Source organism: Helianthus annuus, chromosome 8 (assembly GCF_002127325.2).
Source record: "Helianthus annuus cultivar XRQ/B chromosome 8, HanXRQr2.0-SUNRISE, whole genome shotgun sequence".
NCBI lineage: Eukaryota > Viridiplantae > Streptophyta > Magnoliopsida > Asterales > Asteraceae > Helianthus > Helianthus annuus.
The window spans coordinates 118,224,643-118,250,645 of record NC_035440.2 but is presented as its reverse complement, the minus strand read 5'-3'; the positions used below and the strand labels follow the sequence as shown (position 1 = coordinate 118,250,645).

The 26,003-nt window shown below is 41.5% G+C and overlaps 1 non-coding gene across 1 annotated transcript; it reads right to left on the bottom strand.

Moving 5' to 3' along the window:
- Positions 1–23,595: 23,595 nt before the first annotated feature.
- LOC118481462 lies at positions 23,596–23,702 on the bottom strand. Its single transcript, XR_004865671.1, has one exon. It is a non-coding gene; the product is annotated as a small nucleolar RNA R71 (small nucleolar RNA).
- Positions 23,703–26,003: the final 2,301 nt, after the last annotated feature.

Below are 26,003 nucleotides of genomic sequence, written 5' to 3'. Positions count from 1 at the left end.
ATTTGTACGTTCTTGTGTGTTCGGTCACGCACGTTCACGGATTTCGCACGTCGAACGTTCGTTACGCAATCGTACGGTGTCGAAACCGATCCTACAATTGGTATCAGAGCAGGAGCTCGATTGCACTGATCAAACACATAGGTTCATACCAGATTTCATTGATTTCAGATCCGAATTTCATCTATTTCTTCATCTTTTTCACTTTTATCACAGTTTTCACTGAAAAACGTCAAATTGAACGGGTTTTTTACGGTCCAAATCAGATGATTTTTTGATATGTTGTGCGAAAACATTTGATTTACAACCCTACAAAATTTCAGATTCAAACTCCTAGCCGTTTTGGAGAAATTTGAATTTTTAGGTCCGATTTCGCGTCAAAACCTGATTCCGCTTGAAACTTCATCCTAATTCCGCTCGAAATCAGCTTTAAACTTGATTCCGCTCGAAATTATCACCTAATTCCGCTCGAAATCAGCTTTAAACTTGATTGCGCTCGAAATTATCACCTAATTCCGCTCGAAATCAGCTTTATAGTTGATTACGCTCAAGATTATTTGCTGATTTCGCTTGAAAGTCAAAAGTGGTGATTCCGCTCGAACCTTAAGGCCTGATTTCGCTTGAGCATTATTACGTTTGACAGCTATTGCACGTGAAACATATCATCGAACAATGTGTGTTGACTGAGTGATTCGAGGGATTTGTCAAGTATCGGATACCCGCCAGAGCGAATCCATACCCGATCAGTTGTCGCCTGATCTTTGCTATTCAATCGGATAGTCATCTGATTGTGTGAATTTTTGTATTGTTTGAAAATCTGTTGTTGTGAATTTTTCATTACCGAAGCATGGGTTCTGAGTTTTATATTGCACAGAACAAGTTTGATAGTTTTACAGGTATTAAGGGAGAGTGTACAAAAGAATTGATCGATAGGTATGTCGAGTTGCATTTAGAGATGAGGCGTTTGAACATTAACCAAATGGATGAGACATGGGTTGACAAGTTGGCAAATGCTTTACCAAAGGATGTGTGGGGAACGTATTTGTTGGATTGGACGAATAGTTTTGGATATTTTGGATGCAATTTGAGCAATATCGTCGAGAAGATTCAAGCTCAAGAACTTGAATTTCAAAAGATTAGAAAATTGAAGTCTGATTCAGGAGAGAAGAATCATGAAGTAGCAACTGATGAAGTAAAAGACAAATCTGAGGAAAAATGTTCAAGTGGTAGAGAAGCAAGTTGAATAAATTTCAGTTATCAAGATCGAGAAGAAAGCTGAAACTGAAACGATGACCGAGAAGTGTTTAAACTGTGATAAATCTAAAGCAGACAATGTCAAACTCTTAAAAGAGATGGAGAGTTTGACATTGGAAATCAAAATTTTGAAAGAAAATGAAAAGTTTTTGAAGATAAGATAAAATCATCAGAAAACAAAGATTTTTGTATAAAATTAGAAAACAAAAATCTGAAACAAAATGAAGCAAAATTTCAAGAACATATAAAAGTTTTAGAAAATGAAAAATCTGTTCTTGAAAAGAATATAGTGGAAAATGAAAATGCAATTGCTTCTCAGCTTGAAAAAATCTCTCAGCTTGAAAATGAAGCTAAGAGTGCAAGAAATAAAATTGCTGAGTTTGAGAAGAAATTGAAAGGTTTTGTGACCTCTTCAGCAATGATTGATCAACTCTGTCCAAAACCGATCAATGCTAATCCAATAAGTGACAGTGTCACAAATTTTGACAAAGTCAAAATTGAGGATTGTGATGATAAAACTGATGATGAAAATGAGAAAAATGAGAAAAGAAAAATATTTTTAAAATTAAAAGAAAATTTCAAAAATACTGTTTTGCAATCTACTGAAATAGGTGAATGCTCAAAGCAAAAACCTTTTAAGAAGATTGTAGAACAGAAACAAAAAATTAAAAATTCAAAAAATTTTCAAAATGAAAATAAAAGCTCATCTGTTCAGTCATCCAATCATTATGCAAAATCACAAAAATCTAAAAACAAAAACTCACAAAAAGTTGGTAATATGCGGTGCAGGTTTGACCACAGTGCTTAAATGCCAAATCAAGGATACAAGAGGAGACATGAGTACCACAAGGCAAATCAATGCTATGATCTGAGTGTGTGGTATGAAAGTGGTGAATGGTATGATAACAGGGTGTGTTACGCGTGTGGTGTTCAAGGACACATTGTTGTTAACTGCCAAAATCAATGGTTTGAGACGAGAATGTCACACCCCGACCACGTAAAACCACAAAACGTGGCGGAATCGTCGGGGAGTGTTGTAACAGAATCATTGTTTCATAACACATGGAAAAATTAAAATGTTGTTTTATTGATAAAAAGAGTTACAATGTCTTAACAAACAAAGAAGTATAACAAAATTAACTAGTCTTGCATCTTTTATTGTCACCAAGGCCCAAGTTCGTCTATGTGTATCTTGATCAATCCTATGCATCATCTCCTGAAACACATGTGAAAATAGGTACGTCAGCATAAAAATGCCGGCGAGTACATAGGTTTTATTGATTTAGGATTCATGACTTATAAGTTTAGAAAAAAAGTTGTTTTAACAAAAGCCAGTCATGATCCTCGTAAAATGTTTTGTTTAATAAATCATTTGAAAAGCGATGATAAAGTAGATGATATGTAAAAGAGTAATGTAAGGTTAAATGAATAACCAAGTAAAATGAGTTTGTAGATAACAAACAGTTTTGTAAAACAATGTCTTCTGAAAAATATGTCATTTGTATAAAATGTATAAGTCCAAATTGAATGATTTAAATAACGCTACGACATGTAATATAATACAAGCACTTATATATAGGAAGTACCAGCGGCGTATCCACCATGCTTGTATCACGTTACACACGTCTCGTTACTCAAATCACTTACCCAAACAAACCACCAATGTAAATTGCCCATGTCTAAACCATTTGTCAAATGTCTTTGTGAAAACCATGTCAAAATGTTTATGTCAAAATGTTTATGAAATGTATATGTCAATATCAAAATGTCTATGTCAAATGTCAATCATGTAATGTGTAAACAAAATGTCATGTATGGCAAGTGATATATGTATCAACTAAACCATAGGTAAAAATTCACAAAACAATGTATTGAAGTAAAATGTGGTTTAAATCAATGTTATGTTTTGTGGAAATGCATGTTATACTGAGTACAAACATTTATGCGGTATTGTGAAAATGCATACATTCAAGCCTTGCGACTGTGGTGATAAACCCCTAAACGAATTTAAAGGTCTATCTGTCTAAATGTTTTAATCGAATTCGGTCATTCCTTCCATCCAAACATACCAAGGATGTCAGGAACGGGAGTTGTCAATTCCTATGGTACCATTACCTACTAACGAGCAGCGTGATCAAAGTTAATGAATGTATATGGTCCCACTTAAACAAACCAAATGTCATACCAAAATGTAAGCATGTGATGAAAATGTACGAAGCATGATGAACATATATAGCATGTGATGTAAAACAAATGCACTATGTATGATGAACATACATAGCGTGAAAGGTAATGTAAAACAATGTACTAAGTATGCGCTAAACGAACATACGTAGCATAAAATGTCATGTAAAACGATGTACTAAGTATGTACACAATGCACATACATAACAAAAACATAATGAAATCATGTACTAATAGTGTACTAATGAACATAGCATGTATATGATATGAAAACATGAAAAGCACGAAAGTAACAAGTAGGCACATGTGTTTCACCCCAAAATGTTTGGAAAACAGTAAAAGAGGGGTACTATGTACTCACTTGAGGGTGCTTAGAAGTCATGAACAACAACCAAGCAAAGCTAGAGGGATCACGGAATCAAACGGCACCCTATATAGATAACTACATAAATAACCGGACCTAAATCGGGGGATTGGATAGTATGAGGTTTCGTAAACCAAATGAGTATTGGAACTCATATGATATGGTTAAACAAAGCCCACATACTAAAATGAAACCTAACCTAAGTGCTTACGACCCATTACGACCCGTTTAGGTAGCTTATGCTATTTTAACGTGTCGTTTGCGTAAAACGCGTTCGGACCGCTTAACTAGTCTTATGATAAGTAAAATATGCCTCAGCATGTCTAATATAGTTGCCTAATTAGATTAGATGTCAAAATTTAGGTTACATATGCTTAAAATGAATTTATGCGTAAAAAGGGTATTTTGGTAATTTACCTAAGGCATATAAACTACTTATCATATAACTACTTAAACGACGTGACCATAAGGTATAACCTCGGAAGGTTATTCTTTATATAACTATGGTCACCTAAAGTATTTGGTCGGGTCCTAATGATCGACCAAATGGGTCGGGTTCGAAAGCATAAGTGATTGTTTAGATCGCTTAACTTTACGACCCTAAACAAGCACAAATCTAAAAGTGATGAGCTAAACATGCTAGAACATGTTTAGTAAAGTTAGAAAGCAGGTTTGGTATTAAAACAAACGGTTTTAATACCCTAGAGTAGTTTGGTTACAAAATACGTGAGAAAACGCATTTTGGCCTTAACTACGACTCGTCACTGAGCCTAGATAACGTGGTAATCAGTAGGTATAGTCACTAGGGACTATAACCATCGTGATTACGCTCACGTTATGAAGTTCAAACGAGCTTCGCGTTGACCATAAACTGGTCAATGAAGAAAGTCAAACGCAGTTTGACTTTAACGCAAAAACGAATGAAAAACGCGAAAGAATACTGACAAAGGGTCCCCGCAAGATTGATTTTCCATGTATTCTCAGGTATGAGGTGATGAAACACCCCAACTTAGAGAAATCTCAGAAATCAAGTGGGTTTTGCAAGTGAATGAAGGGGGTATTTATTGGTGTAGTAGAACCGTTAAGATCGTTCGTTGAATAACATGCTTCGATCTAGGTCGTACACCTCGTGCCCATAGTTTTACAAAACCATTGGAGCCCCTAGATTAAGCCCATAGTTTGCTGGAAATCATTTGCAATTGGGTTTTGTGAGTATAACAACTTTTAACAGCTGTGAAAACTGGTTTTGCAGGTCTGACACTCTCTCGCGGGCCGCGTAAGGTTTTATGGGGGCTTATGCGGGCCGCCTGAGCCTTCTTGTCACACCCCCAAAATCCCACACTGCGGAATACCACCGCTTGGGAGCGTGACTGACCAGGATCAAGCCACCAATTATATCAAACTTAGCATTTAATAATAATCAAAGACATAATTGGTGTTCCAAACCAAACACTATTTAAGTAGCGGAAGCATTAAATGTAAAACCCAAAGCATAAGTATCAATGTGTGAATGTAAAAGGGTTTAATAAGCATTCACGAGTTCTTGTCCACAACGACCCGCTTCTCCTCTGGTGCAAGCTCCAAGTATACCTAAGGTCCTGCAAGGCATGCAGCAAATAATCAACAAACTAGTTGAGCGAGTTCACAGAAAGTAAGTTCATGGTGCAATGCATAAGTATAGCTAGTGGGGGCTTCCCATACTAGTGTGTAATAAAGGTGGGGGCTTCCCATGTTCATCCTGGTCAATGAGGGCTTCTCATTAACGGTACTTACTAGACTAACTTCCGACCATGTGTTCTTCTTTACCGAGAACAGGGATACGTACAGGGTCACGTAGGCTTTACGTGACGTGCCCTTCCCCGAGGACAGTGGTACGCGTGGGGGCTACGTAGGCTTTACGCAGCGTGGCCTTCCGACCTGGAAGCCAGTGAATGGTATTGGGTTACGTAGGCTTTACGTAACGTGTCCTTCCCGACCCGGGAGACATATGGCAAATATACTGGGTTACGTAGGCTTTACGTAACGTGTCCTGACTAACCTGAGGACGATGGTCTATAGTCTGGTATATGCGTAAGTACGGGTAATCATTCCACATTCATCATATCCAACCCAATTCCCAACCCGGGAATCCCATGCCTTGACTGTGTGAACTCACCTTGGTTTGCTCGGCAGATACACAAAGAGTATAGATAAGCTAGTAAATGGTCAATCACGTCCTAGCATGGTTGTAATACAAGTCAGGTTTGGTTCAATAATGCACGTATACAACATGGCAATCATGTATGCACGTAAACAATCAAGAGCATGCAATAGTCATTCACTTGTGCGATCGATTGGCTAATCCCCATGATACCCGGCCCAACTATATCATACGATTCAATATATGCATCGGCCCAAATGAATAAAGCTTAGTGGTGGACTTGTGCGGTCCATCATATTACAACCAATTTTAACATCTTACGGCCCAATTCAGATTATGGCCCAATTATAACATATAACAATTTGTGCGATCCAGCTGATATTGTGCGATCAGGAAATGGGCTTGTGCGACTAGAATATTTGGGCTGCCCAGCCCAACAGTTTCACTATCAAACACGGCCCAACGAATGATACACTTGTGCGCTCCGATTGGGCTGCATGATTGTGGACTCTTGTGCGATTGGACAATTGAATTGTCCGGCCCAATACACAGCCTTGTGCGACCGGGCTGCCTTTGTGCGACTGGGCTGCACTTGTGTGATTGGACCAGCATGTGCGACCAGCTCAGTTGTGCGATCGAGTCAGCTTGTGCGTGTGGGTCTTGGGCCTTACGGCCCAACCGGTAGGATAAGCCCAACAGTTGAACCATTGGACAACTTGTGCGAATGCATCAACCCTTGTGCGATCGGTGAACAAATTCCATGAAATAAGCAGTCGGTTACAACTATCAGTAATTTCCAAATTTAACCACAATCAATTAACAACTAATCTATTTCCAAACATGCTCAAACTCGATCAAATGAGGGTTTTTAACATTCTAATTCTCATGAACCCTAATATAATATTCATGAACGATCTAACAAAACCTTGAATGAACTTCAATGAAAATCAACATCACATCCGATTCAAATAACAGAAGCATAACAGCCGATTAGTATTTTATTCGGTTCAAATCATACAACTTGATTTACAACAAGATCAACAACAAGGATGGCAACATAAATCCGTTTATCCTATTACCACATCACAACCGATTACTACATGTCTAAACTTCTGATTTAGAGTTAAGATGTATTTACATATTCTGACTAATCTAGTCGACCAACAATCATTATGTAACCATCATGTGAATGCAAGCAACATACGATCGAATAATAACAAACAACATACACTAACCGGTACAAGTGAAGGGATGTGATCCGAATGGAAGTTGGTGCTTATGCCGTCAGTTCCAAGCAGCAAGAGAGAAAGGTCGTTTAGGGTTCTTGGTGCGTGTGTGATATTGTGTAACGAATGGGAAAACAACAACCCCCAAGGTTGTGTTACGCGACCAAGAGGAGGAATAATGGGCCGGCCCTTAATGGGCTGCCCTTGAAGTCCGATTATAAGCAAAACGGCCCAAAGGGCTTGTACGAGTGTGAGTGTTGTGTGGTTCAGGTTATTCAAACATACACACATGTAACACATTAGCACATAACATTTATCATTCACAAGGTTCACATAGTTACACATCATAAAGTCATGGCATTCAATAATTCAATCAAGTTCATAAAGTCGTGTCATGTTCATAAACGTTACACAAAACTAGGTCTAAAGTTCGAGTTGTCACATTATCCCCAACTAATTGGAAATTTCGTCCCGAAATTTGGTATGCACTCACTGAGGAAGCTAGGTAAACTGTACTGTTCACTGGTTTTCCTGGGGTGTCACATCCTCCCCCCGTTGATCTGGAATTTCGTCCCGAAATTCCGAAGTAGTAGCTTCAGCCTCAGTAGTGGTTGCCTTGTTCCCGAATAACTGGGGGTACTTTTCTGTCATCCTGTCTTCGCGTTCCCAGTTGTACTCTGGGCCACGTTTGGAGTTCCAACGAACTCGTACAAGAGGGATTCTCTTGTGTTTGAGGACCTTCACATCCCGGTCCGTGATTTCTACTGGTTCCTCGACGAACTGCAACCGCTCGTCGATAGTGAGTTCCTTAAAAGGAATGATGAGGTTTTCATCTGATAGGCACCTCTTTAGGTTCGATACATGAAAAACATTGTGAACTGCCCCGAGTTCAGCTGGTAAGTTCAATCTGTAGGCTACCTTGCCAATCCTTTCGATGATTTCGAATGGTCCGACGTATCGCGGATTCAGTTTGCCCCGTTTGCCAAAACGTACCACACCCTTCCAGGGTGAGACTTTCAATAAAACCCGGTCCCCGACCTCAAATTCCAATGGCTTTCTACGCTTGTCCGCGTAGGCTTTCTGACGGTCGCGTGCTGCCGCCATGCGTTGTCGTATCTGTGCGATCTTTTCTGTGGCGTCCACTACTATCTCTGGACCCGTGATTTGACTATCCCCCACCTCTGCTCAACAGAGAGGTGACCGGCATTTACGCCCGTACAATGCCTCGAATGGAGCGGCTTGAATGCTGGTATGGTAACTGTTATTGTACGAAAACTCCACCAAAGGGAGGTGCTTTTCCCAGCCGTTGCCGAAATCGATAACGCATGCCCGAAGCATGTCTTCTAGAGTTTGGATCGTGCGCTCAGACTGCCCATCCGTCTGAGGATGATATGCTGTGCTCATGTCTAACCGTGAGCCGAAAGATTTGTGCATTGCTTGCCAAAGTTCTGACGTGAATCGTGCATCGCGATCCGAAATGATAGACGTGGGCACCCCGTGCCTCGAGACAACTTCTTTAAGATATACGTCTGCGAGAGTGGAGAACTTATCCGTTTCCTTAATCGGCAGGAAGTGTGCAGACTTGGTGAGTCGATCAACTATGACCCATATTGTATCGTTCCCACGCTGGGATCTAGGTAAACCCGTAACGAAATCCATGGAAATTTCTTCCCATTTCCATTGCGGTATCTTAGGCTGTTGAAGTAGGCCAGCTGGTTTCTGATACTCGACCTTGACTCTCGCACAGGTCAAGCATTTTCCAACGTACGTAGCAATGTGGGCCTTCATACTAGGCCACCAATAGGTAGTACTGATATCGTGGTACATTTTATCCGACCCTGGATGTACCGAGTAGCGAGACTTGTGAGCTTCATCCATTACAAGTTCGCGTAAACCGCCGTAGAGTGGGACCCAAATCCGGCCCGTTACATAGTAGGCGCCGTCTGCCTTCTGTTCCATCTGTTGTCGTGAGCCGCGTAAGGCTTCATCCTTGACGTTTTCGGGCTTCAATGCTTCTGCCTGAGCATCTCGTATCTGTGCTGGAAGGCTAGACTGAATCGTAAGCTGTAGCGCTCGCACGCGCCGTGGTAGAGTGTCTTTTCGACTAAGGGCGTCAGCCACAACATTGGCTTTGCCTGGATGATACTTGATAGCGCATTCGTAATCATTAAGTAACTCGACCCATCGTCGTTGACGCATATTCAAATCCTTCTGCTTAAGGATATGCTCGAGACTCCTGTGATCGGTGTAAATCGTGCACCTGGTACCGTACAGGTAGTGTCGCCATATCTTAAGCGCGAAAACCACAGCTCCCAGCTCTAAATCGTGCGTCGTGTAGTTCCGTTCGTGAACCTTGAGTTGACGAGAGGCGTAAGCAATAACCTTGTCGCGCTGCATTAACACACATCCCAATCCCCGAATGGATGCATCACAATATACTACGAAGTCTTCTGTGCCCTCTGGCAATGAGAGGATAGGTGCACTGCAAAGTCTATCCTTTAGGTGCTGAAAAGCAGTCTCCTGGGGCTCTCCCCAGCGATAGGTAACACCCTTCTGTGTCAGTAACGTAAGCGGCTGAGCAATCTCCGAGAAATCCTTGATAAACCGTCTGTAGTAACCTGCCAGACCCAAGAATTGGCGTATCTCTGTCGGCGTACGCGGTGCAGGCCAGTTCCTGATCGAATCTACCTTGGATGGATCGACATGAATCCCATCCTTGTTCACTACGTGGCCTAAGAAGTGGACTTCACGAAGCCAGAAGTCGCATTTAGAAAGCTTAGCGTACAGCTGTTCCTTCCGAAGGAGTTCCAATATCAGGCGAAGATGCTGCTCGTGTTCCTCCCAACTCTTGGAATAAATCAGGATGTCGTCGATGAATACTATGACGAACTTGTCCAGGTAGGGTTTGTACACCCTGTTCATAAGGTCCTTAAATACTGCAGGTGCGTTCAATAACACCAATCCACCCATCATGTCAAACATAAAGTGTAATAGTTAAAATAATTTATAAAACCCAAAACGATGGATGTTCAAGTCAAACTTTGTTTGAGTAACAGATACATAATAATGAAAACCCAAAACTAGTTATAAGTTCAAATATCGTTCATTGCGTCTCCTCGTCCTAACACGAAAGCTCGACCTCTTGCCTCGTTGCCATTATTGTTGTTGTTTCCGCCGTTGTTGTTGCCGTTGCCCTGGTTATTATTGTTGTTGCGGTTCTGGTTCAACTGAGGGCAATCGCGTTTGAAGTGACCTTCAGCTCCACACTGGAAACATCCCCGGTTTCCACGCTGTGGCTGCTGCTGCTGTGGGTTCTGTGGAGCTGGTTGTTGCGGTTGCTGGTCCTGATTTGCAGGACGAGGGCTCCTACAGTCTTTAGCCTCGTGCCCCATCTTAAGACACCTTTGACAGCGACCCTTGTTACACGGGCCGTGGTGATGCCTGTTGCAGTTGTGGCACCTAGGTTGACTTCCCTGATATCTCTTCTGTCTGTGACCACCAGAGGATTGCTGACTGGGACTCTGATACTGGTCAGTCTTCTGCTGCTGAGCTTGAGACTGAACGGATGCTGAACCTTTACTCGAATCTCCATCCCATTTCCTTTTACTGTCACCAGATGTAGCAGGAGTAACTGAGGTGGTGACGTTAGCAGTAGCACTAACACGCTTGGGCAGTCTATTCTGTTCCACTGCCTGATCGGTGATACGGTGAGCGAGACGCTGAATTTCCTGGATGTTTTCGAGGTTAGCCGACGTCACGTGGCTTTGAATCTCTGGCGCCAATCCCTTGAGATACAACTCAATGCGCTTGTACGGAGGGTCCACCATAGTTGGACACAGAACGGCCAGTTCATTGGACCGTTTGGTATACGCTTCGATTTCTGATCCAACCATTTTCAGGTTATACAGCTCGTCTTCCAGCTTGTGGATGTCTTCACGCGTGCAATACTCACGCTTGATGAGTTCCTTAAAATCGTTCCATGGGGTGGCGTTAGCAGCTGCCAACCCTAAGATCTGAACTTGGGCGTTCCACCAAGTCAATGCTATTCCTTCCAAAGTGCCGGTGGCAAACTTGACCTTGCGAGCCTCAGGGCACTCGCACATTTCGAATACTGATTCGAGCTTTTCAAACCAGTGGAGGAGTCCAACTGCTCCCTCCGTACCACTGAAGGAATTTGGACGACAGTCCATGAAATTCTTGAACGTGCAGACTGGCTGCTGCGCGTGTTGACCTATTGTGTACGAATAGGACGAAGTTAAATACGAGAGTTAATGTAGGATCTAAAGATCCTAGTGTGTGCCTATACTGCAGGATATACTACCTGCTTGAGCTGCTGCAACTGCCGCAACAACTTGAGCTTGAACGAGAGCCTCTAGCTGGGCTTGTGTCATGTTGATTCGTCCAGACATGATCTTCATTGTAACAAGTAGCGTACGTAAGAATGGTTCGCGAGTAGGGCGATGACAGAAAAGCGTAGGCATATAGGTGTTCTCATGTAATCAAAGCATGTGTATCTAAGCGTAAAGCGAGCAAAGTTCTAAGCAGTTCTAGCATACAGGCAATAAACATAACCTTATTACCTAGGATGTCGAGTCTTGCACGTGGAGCGAGGCGTCGTTGTGGATCGTTGAGAGCACTGTTCTGGTTATAGTCCGGTTTTAATAAAAACGTTTTCCCATATTAAAACCAAGTTCTCTATAACCAATGGCTCTGATACCAATCTGTCACACCCCCAAAATCTCACACTGCGGAATACCACCGCTTGGGAGCGTGACTGACCAGGATCAAGCCACCAATTATATCAAACTTAGCATTTAATAATAATCAAAGACATAATTGGTGTTCCAAACCAAACACTATTTAAGTAGCGGAAGCATTAAATGTAAAACCCAAAGCATAAGTATCAATGTGTGAATGTAAAAGGGTTTAATAAGCATTCACGAGTTCTTGTCCACAACGACCCGCTTCTCCTCTGGTGCAAGCTCCAAGTATACCTAAGGTCCTGCAAGGCATGCAGCAAATAATCAACAAACTAGTTGAGCGAGTTCACAGAAAGTAAGTTCATGGTGCAATGCATAAGTATAGCTAGTGGGGGCTTCCCATACTAGTGTGTAATAAAGGTGGGGGCTTCCCATGTTCATCCTGGTCAATGAGGGCTTCTCATTAACGGTACTTACTAGACTAACTTCCGACCATGTGTTCTTCTTTACCGAGAACAGGGATACGTACAGGGTCACGTAGGCTTTACGTGACGTGCCCTTCCCCGAGGACAGTGGTACGCGTGGGGGCTACGTAGGCTTTACGCAGCGTGGCCTTCTGACCTGGAAGCCAGTGAATGGTATTGGGTTACGTAGGCTTTACGTAACGTGTCCTTCCCGACCCGGGAGACATATGGCAAATATACTGGGTTACGTAGGCTTTACGTAACGTGTCCTGACTAACCTGAGGACGATGGTCTATAGTCTGGTATATGCGTAAGTACGGGTAATCATTCCACATTCATCATATCCAACCCAATTCCCAACCCGGGAATCCCATGCCTTGACTGTGTGAACTCACCTTGGTTTGCTCGGCAGATACACAAAGAGTATAGATAAGCTAGTAAATGGTCAATCACGTCCTAGCATGGTTGTAATACAAGTCAGGTTTGGTTCAATAATGCACGTATACAACATGGCAATCATGTATGCACGTAAACAATCAAGAGCATGCAATAGTCATTCACTTGTGCGATCGATTGGCTAATCCCCATGATACCCGGCCCAACTATATCATACGATTCAATATATGCATCGGCCCAAATGAATAAAGCTTAGTGGTGGACTTGTGCGGTCCATCATATTACAACCAATTTTAACATCTTACGGCCCAATTCAGATTATGGCCCAATTATAACATATAACAATTTGTGCGATCCAGCTGATATTGTGCGATCAGGAAATGGGCTTGTGCGACTAGAATATTTGGGCTGCCCAGCCCAACAGTTTCACTATCAAACACGGCCCAACGAATGATACACTTGTGCGCTCCGATTGGGCTGCATGATTGTGGACTCTTGTGCGATTGGACAATTGAATTGTCCGGCCCAATACACAGCCTTGTGCGACCGGGCTGCCTTTGTGCGACTGGGCTGCACTTGTGTGATTGGACCAGCATGTGCGACCAGCTCAGTTGTGCGATCGAGTCAGCTTGTGCGTGTGGGTCTTGGGCCTTACGGCCCAACCGGTAGGATAAGCCCAACAGTTGAACCATTGGACAACTTGTGCGAATGCATCAACCCTTGTGCGATCGGTGAACAAATTCCATGAAATAAGCAGTCGGTTACAACTATCAGTAATTTCCAAATTTAACCACAATCAATTAACAACTAATCTATTTCCAAACATGCTCAAACTCGATCAAATGAGGGTTTTTAACATTCTAATTCTCATGAACCCTAATATAATATTCATGAACGATCTAACAAAACCTTGAATGAACTTCAATGAAAATCAACATCACATCCGATTCAAATAACAGAAGCATAACAGCCGATTAGTATTTTATTCGGTTCAAATCATACAACTTGATTTACAACAAGATCAACAACAAGGATGGCAACATAAATCCGTTTATCCTATTACCACATCACAACCGATTACTACATGTCTAAACTTCTGATTTAGAGTTAAGATGTATTTACATATTCTGACTAATCTAGTCGACCAACAATCATTATGTAACCATCATGTGAATGCAAGCAACATACGATCGAATAATAACAAACAACATACACTAACCGGTACAAGTGAAGGGATGTGATCCGAATGGAAGTTGGTGCTTATGCCGTCAGTTCCAAGCAGCAAGAGAGAAAGGTCGTTTAGGGTTCTTGGTGCGTGTGTGATATTGTGTAACGAATGGGAAAACAACAACCCCCAAGGTTGTGTTACGCGACCAAGAGGAGGAATAATGGGCCGGCCCTTAATGGGCTGCCCTTGAAGTCCGATTATAAGCAAAACGGCCCAAAGGGCTTGTACGAGTGTGAGTGTTGTGTGGTTCAGGTTATTCAAACATACACACATGTAACACATTAGCACATAACATTTATCATTCACAAGGTTCACATAGTTACACATCATAAAGTCATGGCATTCAATAATTCAATCAAGTTCATAAAGTCGTGTCATGTTCATAAACGTTACACAAAACTAGGTCTAAAGTTCGAGTTGTCACACTTCTGATCAGCAAACAAGTTTGAAAAATGACAGTTTCAGTCCCTGTTGGTGTTTAAAGCCATTTCCGACATGTTTAAGGCTCGTCAAGCCAACTTTAAGGGCCTAAAATGATGCCTAAACATTGTGGACATGAAACATGCTCAAAAATATGCCGGATGTCGGTTTGTTTGGTCGTATGATCGCGATGTTCGCTTAATTATGACGAAATACGCATAAGCGCGAAAAACGATCCAAATTGCGCGACGATGGATTTTTCTCATGAAAAACACTAAAATAAAATATTTTAATGCTTGCATAAATTTTTGGATGTCCGGATGTATTCAGAACGTAAGTTATGCGCGAAAATGCAAACTTATGCACTTTTTGACGCTTTTAGTCCCTGAATGATCAAAAAGTTTATTTTAGCACACCGAACACCTCAAAGCCTATTCCTAAGCTATGTAAAGGATATTTACGGTATGTTTAACTTATGGTCAAGTTCCGGAATGTTCGTTACAGTTCAAATTGGCATACTTTCGCAGTTTGTCATATTTAGTCCCTGTAAGCGAATAGACTTGATTTCGGCATACCAAACCTTCCAAAACTTATTTCTAAGTTATGTAAAGGTTATTTAGGTATGTTAAGCCTATGTCACTATTCCGGAGTGTTTGTTGCATTAAACTGGTTATATTTATGCATCAGTGCGCGTATAACCTTCCAGAAAGCGATTTAGAGCCCGAAATCGAACAAGAGTTGATATGTGCAAATGATACACACATTTTTATAAATCCCAAGTATGAAATACAATATTTCATTGCTTTGGTATTTGTTTGATGGTTGACGTGACACAGGTGTCACAGACAAGATGCTATAACTGCCAAATCAAAGGGCATATTGCAAGAGATTGCCCAATGAGATCAAAGGAAAGATCGAGGGCTGAATCTCAGAAAAAGATAAAGAAATCAGTCAAAGTCGAAGTAAAGCCCAAAGAACAGAAAGTTCAAAAACAGAAAGTGAAGCTTTCGCAAGGGCAGAAAGACAGACTGAGAAAGAAGAGAAAGAAAGCAAGGGATTATCTTGAAAGGATTTTGTCCTCGGATACAACAAGAAAATCAGAGAAGAGTTCGGATAAATCGTCTTGCTCTCCAAAGAATGACAAATCAAGCAAAACGAATTCATCAGATGCAAATCTGAGGACAGAATGGAGTGTGAAGAAAGGAAAAGTTCCTGGTGATGAATTTGTTTCTTCTGAAACAAAAGAGCCCGTTGTTGGCAATGATCTTGACTCATCAAAGTCAAAGGAGCCATGTTCAGGTAATGAATCTGGTTTGTCAAAACCAGAGGAGCCATTGGTTGAGGTAAAAAGTGGTGATTCCGGTTTGACAATGAATGATGAAAATTTTCCATCATTGTCAAAAGGAATTTCAAAAGCACCCAAGGACCGTCAGGCTTGGGTGAAACTGTTTAAATGAAAAACCTGACTTGCCGGAACTCCCAGGTTGGTAATTGGGGAGTAGGAATCGACATCTTTCTTGAGAAATTCACAGGTTGGTAACTGTGATATTTCGACTAACAAGTGGTTAATCAAGGACATTAAGTTGTACTTGATTTAACTATCTTACAAGTAGTATGATTATTGGAAATTGTTTTTGTGATAAATCTACAAGTGGTTGAAGAACAAGGTGATGAAACCCCGAGTTTATGAAATGACATACAAAACTTATTTTCCGGAAAAACTATTTTGATTAAAACAAACTTAAGTGTTTTGAAATCATAATGGGAAAATAGTTTGTTGTTAGGGGGAGTTCTGATTGTTTATGCCAAGTGGATGGCGAATTGAAGCAATTCGATATCATGTTGTCACGTTCTTGTACAGTTTTTTTTCAAATTTTCCCAGAAAATCAAAATTGAAACATATTTTGATTTTAGGGGGAGAAAAATTAAAAAAAATTTAGAAAATTTGAAAATGCCAAAAACATTGAAAAATTCAAAAACGAGTTTTGTTGAGACAAGAGGAAATGATAGTAAATCAGTGGACTATCACAGCATGCTAAAGAAATGAAATGTCAAATGTGATAAACGGTCTCACTAAAGATGTGACGATAGGCTCAACTAGACTAGTAGATTTGCGATAACGATACAAACTTAAATGAAAAAGCCTAGTTCTAGTGGGAAACTCGGTTGAAAGCATAGTACTTAGTTTTGTCCTTCTGGATTGTGTGTCTACTCAGTAATCGCTGAATGCAAAGAGCATGAAAACTGGTCAAATTTGTGAACTTTCACAATTTTGCTGAAAAATCACTGTGATTGTGCATTTCATTTTGCAAAGATTTAAACTTATTTTATTTCTTTATTTTGTTTAAGCATTGGTCATCCTCTGCGTATACATGAGTATCGACCTGGATGTTAGTGCCTAAACGTTCTGCTTTATTTTCTTTGGTGTTTCGTTTAAGCTTTGGATCACCTCTTTGTATACGGGAGTATCGACCTGGTGGTTAAAGCCTAAACAATTTCAACTTGTTTTATTTTCTTATTTTGTTTAAACATTGGACTTTCTCTGCGTATACGGAAGTATCGACCTGATTGTTAATGTTTAAACATTCTGCTTTGTTTTCGCACATATCACAGTTGATGAAAGTTTAAAGGCATTACTTGAGTTAGTGTATTGCATGATGAGGGGATATGCTGAGATTATGGGGTTCATAAGAATTTAGTGCAAAATTAATATACCTTAACGTAGCGGTAAGCATTTCGAAAGTTTTTAGATTGAGCTTAAGAGGACAATTATATCGTTAATCAACGTGAATCGTTTAGAACTTAAAATGTCTAAAAAGCTTAACGGTGCTTGTGATGTGTCTCAAAAACTGATATGATCCTTTTACACAAACTCACAAAAAGATGTTTGTATATAGTTTATTTTCTTAAATCCAAAAAGAATTTAGTGTGTTTTAGCATAAAATTTTGAAAAATCCAAAAAGATTTTCGACAACAGATGTTGGAGAGCTGATTTTCAAAATCTCAAGTGCTAAACATGATGAACGACATTGGATTGGGAAAGTTTGTTGTGATGTAAATTGTTTTTGAAATGACTAAATGGATCATTAATTTGAAACCAATTTTAATCATTTTAAATGCAAGTGATAAGCATAAAGTCAAATCTTACTGTTGGTTAAAGTATGTGCAGGTATGACGCTAATGAAAGCCAGACTACGATCCCGACAGCTGAGTCTAAGGGGGAGTCTGAAGACAAGCTCAATGCAATGGGGAGTGTGCATTCAAGGAGCCAGATAACTATTTTGGAGGAGCTTGTATATGGAAAGCCAGGTGTCGATCCCAAAGCACGGAAGCTTGACGAAAGGGGGAGCCTGAAGAAAGAGACTACCAAGAGGGAGAGCAACCGAAGCTAAAGACAGATCCACGGGGATTCTGTTCGAGAAAGAGAAAGACAAGACGCTACGAGATTGACTGCGGCAATATCCAAGGGGGAGACTGTTAGTGCATTAATGTCTATCGCCTTCGTCAATCCGAGCCGTAGCGAGAAACTGAAGATAACGAGTCTTTAAAGTATTATATCTAGTCAAAAGGCAAGGTGGCAATCTTGTAATTAATGAAAAGCTTCATTAAAAGCCTTGGCCTATAAATAAGGAGTTATAGTGTTAGCGTTTAGACTTTTGCTCATTTGTTATCTAGGAGCTTAGAGCTTAGAGAGAGAAAGTGTAGAGAGAGAAAGTTCTCTCCACGTGATTCTCGGCATTGTACACATCATCTTATTCAATAGAATCACGTTATTAGTACGTTCTTGTGTGTTCGGTCACGCACGTTCACGGATTCCGCACGTCGAACGTTCATTACGCAATCGTACGGTGTCGAAACCGATCCTACAATTCCGATGGTCCCCACCGTATTCCATGTCGACCTCAGATCCCTACCATCCCTCTCATTTTGTTGGTTATACCCAGGATGAGTTACTTTATTCGCTTCAGCTTCGATTTGAAGTTATGAGTCGCAGAGTCTTGGAGCTTGAGTCGACACCGCGTCCTTTACCGTGTCCTTACCAGCCTGCTTTTGTTCTCCCTCGTTCATCACTGCCTCCTTTCGCACGTCCACCTCCTCCTCTTACTCCTTTTCCAGAGTTTGATGCTCGATTTCTTACGGTCGAGCAGCAGATCCGTTATTTGCTTCGTCATATGCACAAGCTCGAGGAGGAGCTCGCACATATTCTCAGTTTGATTTTCCTTCCTCCTCCTCCTCCTCCTCCTCCTCCTTCTCCTCCGCCATTAGTACAGTAGGTTTTGGTTTTATGCAGATGCATTACCGGTGATAAGAGAACCACCATTGAGCTGAGCTTGTGAAGCCTTTTGGAGATCACTTATGATTGTAAGACTTCTGTAGATGGGTAGACTTGATGGACAAGGGTAGTGTGACCCTGTGTTCCTTTTGATATGATACACTTTGCGAAACATGTAACAATACTTGTGGTCAATGATTAATGAAAGCCCAATCGTCATTAAACATGTGAATCAACAACGTACTTGCTTGTCATGTTCTCATTAAACATGTTCCCATTTACATGATTGTGCTATGATTGCGATATTATATGATTGCTTGATATGGTGATTGATTATGTGTATGTACATACGACCTCTAAACAACCATATACATTTATTTAGCAAATAAGACCTGACCAACCCGATCTCCTTCTTAAAAGATGCCTCATCAAGAGATCATTTGGCTGCCCATGACCAAGGCAGAATTACAAGCGCACATCACACATGCCATCGCACTGCACGAGGTTCTTCGCAACAGACACAGCGGAAGTACCTCAGGGAATAACCCACCTAACGGTAATGTTTAAGTCACCCAAGACACATTACAATACGTTTGGACATTTCCGAGTGTGCTTTGTTAGCGCCTTCTGTGAATGATGTTGCTTGTATAGGCTGTTCTTACAAGCAGTTTTTGGACTGCACGCCTCTGAACTTCGACGGCACTGGAGGTGTCGTAGCTTTTGTGAGATGGGTCGAGAATATGGATTCTGTTTTGTGAATGAGCGGATGTACTCTAGAGCAACAAGTCACATACGTTTCTGGATTGTTTCAAGATGAGGCTCTGTCACGGTGGAACCTTCGGGTTCAGACAATGGGCGAGGCTGCTGCGTATGCTTTGACATGGGATGAGTTGAAAGAAATGATGCATAAGGAGTATTGTTCTCAGATGGAGATCCAGAAGCTGGAAATTGAATTCTGGAACCTGAAGATGGAAGGTCCAAAGGTGGTGGAATATGTGCAGAAACTTCATGATTTATCGTGAGTTGTTCCATATCTGGTGGAACCAGAGTTTAAGAGGATAGGACGATTCGTCTGGGGATTGGCGCCTCAGATTCTGAGCTTGATGACGGAATCAACGCCTCCAAGCGAGTAACTTGAGTGTGGCGCTCACTAAGGAAGCACTTAGATTGGAAAAACTTTCGACCCCTGACGAGAAGAAGGAAACTTAGGTGGAGTCATCTGGAAAGAACAAAAGGAAGCTCACTGAATTCCAAGAAGGTGCTCGGGCGAATACACGCAACGAGGCCAAAAGGGAAGAAGGTACATGGGTAAACTACCTAAGTGCGACGATTATCAACGCCATCATACCGGGCCATGCAGGTATGGAAAATGGGACAACTATGGCAAAGTGGGGCATGCCAAGGAGACGTGTTGGTACGGTGCTGGGCATGGAGATGAAGGTCAAGATGGTAGCGGAAATCGCGAAGTAAACAACGACAACAACAACAATTAAGGTGGAAATGGTGATGATCAAGGATGTGATCCAGGGTGTTTTAACTGCAGTGATGCGGGGCATTTCATGAAGTATTGCCCTAACAACGAACGGTCAAGCGAAAGAATGTTCAACGTTGGAGCTAGGGAAGCACTCCAGAATCCGAACGTAGTCACTGGTGCGTTCCTATTAATCAACACTATGCGCATGTGCTATTTGATACCAGTGCTGACTATAGCTTCGTATCTCTAAAATTTAAGAATATACTTGGTACATTAGCAAATAAGTAGATATCCCGTACTCGATAGAACTAGCTAATGGGAAGTTAGTAGAAGCCAACGAAGTGATTAGAGGATGTGTTATGGAGCTAGGAGAGCGTGAGTTTTCAATAGATTTTCGAACAGTTGATTTGGGAAGCTTCGACGTCATAGTTGGGAAGGATTGGCTATAGAGGGATCGTGCTAGTATGCCATGAGAAAATTATCTGCACCCCGATGACGAATGAAAAGACGATCGTGATTCATGGGAGAAGCCGGATACGCCTCTACGAATTATTAGTTGTTCGAAGGCACGAAAGTTTTCGCGTAAAGGATGTGTTGCCTTCATAGCTCATGTTGTGGACAAAGAAGCCGAAGAACAGAAGGTCGAAGATATCCCTGTGGTAAGGGAATATCCTGACGTCTTCCCTGAAGACTTGCCAGGATTAACTCCTCAACGACAAGTCGAATTACACATTGGCTTGGTTCTAGGCGCTGCGCCTGTAGCCAAGGCACCCTATCGACTTGCGCCTTCAGAAATGCAAGATTTGTCAGCACAACTCCAGGGTTTGCTAGATAAGGGATTTATAAGGTCAAGCTTCTCGCCTTGGGGAGCTCCAGTACTGTTTGTGATGTGTGTAAAATGCAATATATAAATTACATCAAATGAGGCATAAAACTAACCCTTTTTAAGTACTAATGTTGGAAAAAGTATGTTTTTGTCTTCCTTTTGTATTTTCAGGATTAAATGAGCTCAAATTAACAAAAGAAGCAAAAAGACAGCTAAATCTAGCATAAATACAATAAAAGGAACAAAAGTGGATTGCCCGACCCCTCGACAGCATCCTCCCAAGCAAAACAGAGAAGGCAGAAGACTGAACACGCCCCGTGCTCAGCGAGCACGGGGCCGTGCCCAAGAAGCAGCAGAAAAGACAAACCTGTAGAAGCTTCTATTGCTCACCACGGGGTCGTGCCCAGTGAGCACGGGGGTGTGCCCAAAGTAATGCAGGCACATTAATTGTAATTGCGAATTACAATTAATGAGGAGAGATAGTGTCAGACAGGCACGGGGCCATGCCCAGCGGACACGGGGCCGTGCCCAGGCCTCTGTTCAGCCTATAAATAGGAGTGCTTGGCTTCATTGTAACTCATCCCTTGGCACACCACCTCTCTCACACTTCATCCACCACCCACCACCATCACAACACCATCATCCACCACCATCATCCATTGTCCATCATAGAGTGTGTGAGTCGTCTCGGGATCCAAGATTGATCGTAAGAGTTCTTGACAATCAAGGCCATGTTTGCCTAAGTCTCTTACATCACTTGGTGAAGACAAGTGTTTAGTATAATACTTTTTATTTTTAATCTTTTGCACTTTTTATTTGGTTTTGTATTAATGACTTTAATAACTAGTTGCTTATGTTGAAGGTGACTTTTCCTTATCGTTTGTCCGTGGTGTCTTGGCATTATTTTACTGTCTATAGAAAATAAAAGATTTTCACCATTCATATCTCCACGGTCTATATGGAGGTATGTTGGCTACCTAGTCGGGGGTTAAGGGAACGGTTTGGTAAGGGTCTTGCCCTTGTTCAGCGTTTAGAGGTCCTGCAAGGGACCTGGGTCAAATTTAGTAGGATCTCCTTCAATACCCAAAGGTATTGGATGGCGGGGATCCAAACTCTTTGACCCCCTCATAAGTTAACTACTATTAATACTATAACCCGGCTATTTAGGACTGTATCCCTGCTGACTCAGACTACTTAGTCGAGGGTAACGTCACCTCCAAAAGAGGGGCCTACCATAATTTGCATTAATAACTTAATTCATTATCTTTCAATAATCTGACCCTTTAGGATTGTATCCTTGCTGACTCAAACTACTGGGTTGAGGGTAACGTCGCCTTCAAAAGAGGGGCCTACTACAATAACTAAGATAATCTCTTAAACAAGTGCAAAAGTGCGAAAATAATCAAAGGTTATACTAATACACGAGTCGGATCCAAGTGATTCATCTTGTCTATCTGTTTTTATTTTTATTTTATTTTTCAGCATTTAGTTAGTTTTATTTTCTTAGTTTAAAAATCTTTTTCTAACATTTTGATTTGATTAGACGTTGAGGATAAACCGGTACTAAAAGCTCTTGTGTCCTTGGACGACCTCGGTATCTTACCAACACTATACTACTTCCACGATGGGTGCACTTGCCCATATGTGTGTTTAGTGTTAGTAAATATCGTGTTTTATAAATTTAAAACTTGGCTAAAAAGTGTAAAAAGGGCTTAAAATATACATCCAAATTATATTACACCTGACGCACATCAAGTTTTTGGCGCCGCTGCCGGGTGACACAAGGATTTTAAGAAAGTTAGGAATCAACGGCCTAATCATTTTTTTTATTTTCTTTTTAATTGTTTTTAGATTTTCTTAGTTTTTCAGCTTCTGCAGAGCTCAGCACGGGCCGTGCCTGGTCGGACACGGGCCGTGCCCAGCGTTGTTACTGGCAGTTTTTAGTTTTCCAAGTTACAGAAGGCTGACCACGGGGCCGTGTCGGTGCAACACGGGGCCGTGTCCAACTCTCCAGTAACTGGGATCTGGAAAACAATCACTGTAACTCCGACCACGGGCCGTGTTCACTGAGCACGGGGCCGTGGTGAACCTTCTGACCAGCATTCTTTTATGTTTTTGTTGCAGGGCTTGGAACCAGACACCACCCCTACGTAGTGTATGAGCTCCAGTTCTAATAAGGACATAAAAGAACCTCTAGAAGAACCCGAACGCTTTCTTAGAAAAAGACTAAAAGCCAAAAACCAAGAGAAGGTTTCGGGGAACCCACTTCCAATGGCGGACCAACGTACCCTCATGGATTATCTACGACCCACCGTAGGTAATCTCGGCGCCGCTATCAATGCTCCGAATGTTGAAGCGAATAACTTCGAACTTCGGCCGCATTTGATACAGATGCTTCAGAACTCCGCAACTTTCCATGGGCTTGCGGACGAGGATACCCATCTACATATTACTAATTTCTTAGAAATATGTGATACCTTTCGGATCAATGGAGCATCAAATGACGTCATCCGCCTCCGAATGTTTCCTTTTTCACTAAAAGACCGAGCAAAAGCTTGGCTTAACGCCCTCCCAGCTGGATCGGTAAACACCTGGGATGAACTAGCCCAAAAATTTCTATATAAGTATTTCCCTCCCGCTAAAACGGCTAAATTAATGACTGAAATTAATACATATTCACAAGAGGACAGGGAATCCTTATATGAAACTTGGGAAAGGTTCAAGGAGCTATTGCGAAAGTGTCCACATCACGACCTTGCGATATGGCAACAAGTATCCACTTTCTATAAGGGGTTGTTGCCACACACAAGGCAAACACTTGACTCTAGCTCCGGGGGACTTTTAGGTAATCACCGCCCGCATGAAATATATAATCAAATTGAGGAAATTGCTCAAACCAATTTTCAGTGGCACACCCCCCGAGACAATAAATCCATTGCCCCGGGCGCCCATAATGGTGATGAAAGCACTTCTTTACAAGCCCAAATCGAGGCTCTTTCTTCGAAAATAAAAAAATTGGAAATGACAAAAACGGTCCCGGTTATGGCTTGTGAAGGGTGTGGTGGGCCACATGAAAATTGGAGTTGTATGAAAGAAACAGACGATCAACAAGAATCGGTAAACTACATTGATAATAGACCTAGGCCGTCGGGTCCTCCAACGGGCACCTACAACCAAGGATGGCGAAATCACCCTAACCTTGGTTGGAGAGAACCCGACAATAGTAGTAACCAACAAAACCAACGAAAGAACTTTCAACAACCAAGAAATGAGTCACAAAATTTCCCTCAACAACAAGGTGGACGAGAAAGGCTTGAAGATACTATATCTCGCCTCATCTCCGACACTGAAAAGAAAAACTCGGAGAGGTTTCTACAATTAGAATCAAATTTTAGAAATCAACAACTTAGTATTCAAAACATCAAAAAACAAATAAGTCAACTAGCCCAAAATTTCTCCGAGATACCACAAGGCGCGTTACCAAGCAACACCGAAACAAACCCAAAAGCGCAAGTTCATCTCATCACATTACGGAACCGCACCGTGGGTCCTACGGAAGGCCCGCCGCCTACCGAGGAGACCATAACGCCGCCCCTACAAGAGAAGGGTTCCCCTCCCTCACCAGAGCCTAACAAGGCTCCTCGAGTTCCGTACCCCGGTAGGTTAATCCGTCAAAAGACCAATGAGCAATTCGCAAAATTTGAAGGTGACTTTTCCTTATCGTTTGTCCGTGGTGTCTTGGCATTATTTTATTGTCTATAAAAAATAAAATATTTTCACCATTCATATCTCCACGGTCTATATGGAGGTATGTTGGCTACCTGGTCGGGGGTTAAGGGAACGGTTTGGTAAGGGTCTTGCCCTTGTTCAGCGTTTAGAGGTCCTGCAAGGGACCTGGGTCAATTTTAGTAGGATCTCCTTCAATACCCAAAGGTATTGGATGGCGGGGATCCAAACTCTTTGACCCCCTCATAAGTTAACTACTATTAATACTATAACCCGCCTATTTAGGACTGTATCCCTGCTGACTCAGACTACTTAGTCGAGGGTAACGTCACCTCCAAAAGAGGGGCCTACCATAATTTGCATTAATAACTTAATTCATTATCTTTCAATAATCCGACCCTTTAGGATTGTATCCTTGCTGACTCAAACTACTGGGTTGAGGGTAATGTCGCCTTCAAAAGAGGGGCCTACTACAATAACTAAGATAATCTCTTAAACAAGTGCAAAAGTGCGAAAATAATCAAAGGTTATACTAATACACGAGTCGGATCCAAGTGATTCATCTTGTCTATCTGTTTTTATTTTTATTTTATTTTTCAGCATTTAGTTAGTTTTATTTTCTTAGTTTAAAAATCTTTTTCTAACATTTTGATTTGATTAGACGTTGAGGATAAACCGGTACTAAAAGCTCTTGTGTCCTTGGACGACCTCGATATCTTACCAACACTATACTACGTCCACGATGGGTGAACTTGCCCATATGTGTGTTTAGTGTTAGTAAATATCGTGTTTTATAAATTTAAAACTTGGCTAAAAAGTGTAAAAAGGGCTTAAAATATACATCCAAATTATATTACACCTAACGCTCATCAGTTTGTCAAGAAGAAGGATGGTAGTTTTCGAATGTGCATTTACTACTGGGAGCTGAACAAGCTAGCCGTCAAGAAGGCGGTATCCCTTGCCAAGGATTGATGATTTATTCGACCGACTGCAAGGATCCAACTACTATTCCAAGATCGATCTTCGATCAGGCTATCGCCGGCAGCGAATTTAGGAAGAAAGTATACCAAAGTACAGTGAGTCAACAATTTGTTTTAAACATACACTAATATTGTGTTTTCTACACGATGCACAAAATAGTTCTACACAGAATACGGAACTTTGAGAATCTAGGAGACATGTACTTAGGACCTTCGGGAACTTATGTCAAAGCTCATTAAAAGCAATCACTTAGGAACCACGCCTATTAACTCGGGCAAAACACCATTATTCTGTCATATATGCTATTTTAGTTAACCAAACAGGTGAAGTACTCGAAATTCTTATATTGA